This window comes from Ctenocephalides felis, unplaced genomic scaffold (assembly GCF_003426905.1).
Source record: "Ctenocephalides felis isolate EL2017-DRISC unplaced genomic scaffold, ASM342690v1 CF-g0.4_SCAFFOLD_01170, whole genome shotgun sequence".
Classification (NCBI taxonomy): Eukaryota; Metazoa; Arthropoda; class Insecta; order Siphonaptera; family Pulicidae; genus Ctenocephalides; species Ctenocephalides felis.
In genome coordinates, this window is record NW_020537324.1 from 61,063,724 (window position 1) to 61,069,723 (window position 6,000).

Sequence of the window (6,000 nt, forward strand, 5' to 3'; positions counted from 1 at the left end):
ACACATGTAGAACAGAATAATATTCCACTTATAACACTGCAAGAACTGATGGAAGCTTGTCATCGCGTTGGTAATAGCAAGGCACCGGGATTAGATGGAATTCCTAATATTGCCTTGAAAACATCAATTATGACATCTCCGACAATGTTTCTTAATGCATATAATACATGCCTGAAAGAAGGGGTTTTTCCACGAAAATGGAAACAGCAAAGACTAGTGCTTATTCCCAAAGGAAAAAAACCACCAGATGAACCATCATCCTATCGTCCAATATGCATGCTGGATACAGCGGGTAAAATTTTTGAAAGAATAATTCACCAAAGAATAGATGCAGTAGTTGATCCAATCCTAGCAGACAATCAGTATGGTTTTCGCAAAGGGCGATCAACTATCGATGCTATAAACTTGGTAGTTAATACCGCCAAGGAGGCAATTGCTGGAACCAGATGGAAGGGGGGTTCCAAAAAGTACTGCCTTGTAGCTACATTGGATATAAAAAATGCTTTTAATTCTGCAAACTGGGATTGCATTATGAATGCACTCCGTGACAAGAACGTGCCAGCATACCTATGCAATATAGTCGCAAGCTACTTTACAGACAGAATTCTAATGTACCATTCACGCGATGGTACAGAAGAATATAATATAAGAGGAGGTGAGCCGCAGGGCTCTGTTCTAGGCCCTTTGCTGTGGAATATTATGTATGATGGCCTTTTGAGACTAGAGTTTCCAGAATGTGTGAAACTAGTAGCATATGCAGACGATGTTGCCATAGTGGTTGTCTCCAAACAAATTGATGACATCGTAAGCCTATTCGATATTACATTCAGAAAAATTAATCGGTGGATGGGAACAATGAATCTCCAATTAGCACAACAAAAAAGTGAAGCTGTTCTTATCACTAGTAGGAAAAGAATTGAGACCATCAAGCTAAAGATAGGAAATCTTGAGATCACGTCAAAACCTCACATCTGTTACCTTGGCGTAATGCTTGATGCTCGTTTGAATTTCAATCAACAGGTGGAACACGTTAGTGCTAAGGCGTCAATAGTTAGGACGAAACTTGCTCGACTGATGCCTAATATTGGAGGTCCTAAACAAACCAGAAGGATATTACTATCGTCAGTTATTACTTCAGTGCTGACATATGGTATCTCCATATGGGGTGATGCTCTTAAATCTCAAAAATCGAGGAGAATGGCAGGGCCCTTATACCGTCTCAGTGCTATAAGAATTGCTTGCGCATTTCGCACAATATCGGCGGAAGCAGTGTGCGTCATTTCAGGAACTGTGCCTCTCTTAGTCTTAGCAGAGGAAAGACGGACAATTTACCATAGAAGACATCAACAACTGTGTCCTGAAAAGTTAAGATTAGAAGAACGGCAGAACAGCATTGACCGATGGCAGCGACTGTGGGATGTCGCTGTAAAGGGCAGATGGACGCATCGTCTCATTCCTAACATCAAAGTCTGGCTAAGTCGCAAGCACGGCGAAGTAAACTATTATACTACGCAAATGCTATCGGGGCATGGCTGTTTTCGAGCCTACCTACACCGATTCAAGCACGATAGCTCGCCGGATTGCCCATATTGTTTGGGCGAAATCGAAGATGCTGAGCACGTGTTCTTTGTGTGCCCGCGATTTGGTGCTCTACGGGATGATGTGGAGGAGACATTGAGACGCACAATTACCCCAGGTAATGTTGTTGAAGTGATGCTGACAAGTGAAGCTGCTTGGAACGCCATAGACAGATTTGCGAGAGACGTTTTAATGGACCTGCGTTCTATAGAGAGAGAAAGGGCGAATGGGACTTTGCCCATTTGAAAGATAAGTAAAATGTTTATGAATTATAACATTGTTTATAACAAGTTAAGAATTGTAACATTCTAGATCCTCCCCCCACGAAGTAATGCCTAGCGGCGGTTTCCGTGGGGACCAGAGGCAGGGGCAAAGCGGAGGTTTTAGTCGGTATTATACCAGGGCGGTATCGAGTCCGACATACCCAGACAGAAGACCGGTCTGGGATGCATAAAAGCATTTCCTTCGCTATACAAAAAAAAAAAAAAACACACACACATATATATATATATATATATATATATATATATCTTATATATAAGATTCTTCTGTACGGGTGTATGATTTTATACTTCTCCTAAACGGTTATTCGGATTTTGATAATTCTTTTTAGAGTTTGTCAAGAGAAATTTTTAAGATTTATTGAACGATAAAACTATAGTAATATTGAGAAATAATTGGCAAAAATTACAAAAAACACTTATCATTGTTTGACGTTGAAAACATTTGAACTGTCATCTGCTAGAAATGTCAATTCACTCGAAATTTGAATTTAGTTAAAATTATAAGCCTAGATAATATTAAAATATAATATAACAGAAAAATGTAATGTCGACATTATTATTGCCGAAAAGCAGCTGAGATGTGCCAGAAATTAAAATAATATAAGATACAGTAGATGTTTGGCAGATGGAAATTCAATTCAGTTTAATAAATAACGCAGTAAGTCCAAAATTGCATATACATTATTTTTTTACTTATGCATTTTGGTTTACTTTACTAAATTATTTAACACTGCAAAAAATATTTCTTTTTATTAAAAAATGATTTAGAATTTTGTTTCATGTGCCCAAAATTCATTTGTTTGGTATTGAATATCGAATATTTAGCAAGTTCATCTTATAATGAAGAGTGCTCATATGAATTAGATTTTACAAATTAATTCACCTAAGATTTGAACATAAACAATAATGTTTATTAAATTATTAGTAAGAAAAGTGTACTTTAGAAATTGTAATTGCCAAAAAGCAACTAATATATCGTACAAGATTATAAAAATTATAGACTAAATAATTGAAGCAATTATGTTGTGTGGTGAAATCAAGTGTCATATTGTTCTTTTACCAAAGATACAATTTCTTTTCTGAATTTCTTATACTGCTTATACTAACACCATAAATGAATCACAAAGGCAGGACATCCAATAGGATATTAAAAAGTATAGAATAGGATATTAAAAAATTTGGCACTTTTGAATTGTAGACGTGGGTACAGGACGTCTGTCGGGTCATCTAGTATATATATATATATATATATATATATATGTGTGTGTGTGTGTGTGTGTGTGTATGCATTATGTTTGTGAATAAAATCCATGTTAAATGACAATCGCGTCCGAAATATTCGAAGCGAACAAAAAATGACGTGACGGCGGCGAATCAAGATCAAAATGATAAATTAATCAACCGGTCGAAGAATTCCGATTGTTGTAAACTGAATATAATTATAAGCGATCAAATTCCGATATTTTCAGCGTCCTATTATCGCGCAAGTTAAGTTATTCTCTTTTTTGAATGTGAAGAATCTGTATGTACCAAATTTAACAAAAAGAAGGGAGTTGTTCTACAAATAAAAAAAAAACTTATAAAAGTTGTATGATGTATTGATCTCCTTAGTGACTTTTAACATTTATTGAATGATATCTTGCACAAAATTGTACTCAACTGTACATCTCTCATACAAGATTGCCTGAATGAGATATACAAAATGTAATATAATTCAAAAATAATAAAAAAAATAATTTATGAAATGAAATTTCAATTATGAAACAAAAAACTTCGCGATAAGTTTGATTATTTCATATATGCGGTAATAGATAGAGTATCATCATTTGCAAGAGCTTTTATTACAAGAATGACTCTAATTGAGATACAGGTATATTTTTTATTTTCCGAAATATTCTTTATTAAAAATAATGATCAGAAATTACACGAATGAAATGTTTTTGCGAAATGAAAATGTTTCGGTGTTTTAGATTTATGATCATTTATAATAATATCTAGTATTTAGATTTATGACTGTGTGAAACTATAATTTGTCTGATTTATTACGTTTCTATACTAAAATCTTTTAAACAATATCTTCTAACAATAAAAATAATTACATACTGTTTTTCTTTAAGTACCAAAATTAACTCAAACTTTTAATTAACAAATGATTAATTGTTTGAAAGAAAAAACATTAGAAAATTTGTTTCATAATTATCTGAAGTGATAGTTATTAATAAATTTGTATTAAAATGAGTAAATTTTATACATTCTTGTTTGAGTACATAGTCTTGAAACAGCATTTATTAGTTTTATAAAATTTCTGAACTTGAATTTAACGGTTATATTGTTTTCTTCTATTAATCTAGTTTGTTGTAATCGTTTATTAAAGTAGAGCAATTTGTAAAAAGTAAATACATGAAAAATATTATTTAATTGTTTGCGAATTTCGTGGAACGTGAGAGTTATTTTGATGTTAATCACGCATGATCAGTTTTAAAGTTTTTTATATTTTACATTGATGTCTTATTGTCACATTCCATTATATTATTAATCACTGATCTGATTTTCGGAACTTTTTACAGATAGATTGTAGTTATTTAGTTCACTTGAATAGTCCGAACGCCGATGATTCTAATTTCGAAACTTAAATCAAGGTCGATGTTTAAGTATCATTTTATGCTATACACTGGTATATGTAAGTCAATTTAGATAATTTTCAAAAAGACCTGAGATTATTCAAAAATATTTATTTTTCGACCGACTATTTTCAATGAGAATCATCTATATTTTTTATTTTTGATCGATATTTTATACATAAGTATAATCGGGATACATCAAACTAAATTGGATTCATTTATTAGATGAAATTGCAGAAACCTGCACAAAGCTGATATAGATAGTGGTGAGCATATTTAGAAACTACCAGAATTTTAAAAAAAAGCAATAATATCAACAATAAATTCTTTCCTTAATTTTTTTCAGAATATTTCAATATTGTGTGGATTTTCAGACCACACAGTATATAAAATAGAGATTAATTTTCTATAACACAACTTTTGTATAACTACTATTGGAGCAATTTTTATAAAAACAGCATTAACAGACAAAAGCACGTACAGAGGAAAGAATAAAAAATATAAGCAATACAAATTTTATCGAATTCTAAATAAAATTCCATTGATGTGTAAAGATATCTATAATTAAATTTTCATAGATAACTATAAAAAATAAAAGTAAGAATCAGTCTAAAAACTGAAGAACTAAAAAGGACTGTTTACAATTATGAACACTACAATTGGATATCCATTGTAAAATGATTTAGTTATTCTATAAGAAGTAGTAGGTACTCTATTTTAGAAAAGTATAAGGTGAATATGTACAATATTGAAGAAATTTGTAATTAATTTGTAATCAAATTGTGAAAAAATGATGTTACATACTTCATCGTAACGTTTTCAGATTATTCAATTGAAAAAGCTTTCATCAGTAATATTTATTTGCATGTAACAAATAATTATCTGTATCTCTATAATAATATGTTTGAAAAAAAGAACGAAATATGTATACAACAGCACCCATATTGAAAATGTCTACAGAAAGTACAAAAAATAAATTTATATAATAAATAAATTCATGGCAAACTAATTTTTTATATATTTTCATTTAACTTTCAAAATTAATACACGGAATAATTGTCAAGTTTCAATTAAATAAAATATAAAACACCAATAAAAAATCTCTATTGTAAAAAGATTTTGCATACAAAAGTGTAAGATGAATATGTACAATAACGAAGAAATTTGTAATTAATTTGTAATCAAATAATACAAAAATGATATTTTATATTTTATCGTGACGTTTTCGATTTATCCAATTTAAAAGGCTTTCAGTGATTTTTGTTTGCATGTAATAAATAATTATCTGTATCTCTATAATAATATGTTTGAGAAATGTACGAAAAATACATGAGAAACACATATTAGAAATATCTACAGAAAACTCATGAAACAAATATATTGAAATATTTCTAGTTTTATAAACATTAAATATATAAAGAAAAATACACCATAAATAAATGTATGAAAATATGAAAATTTGAACATTTTTGAACACCCTATTTCTTATACTTATCAAGTTTCAATCAAAATATAAT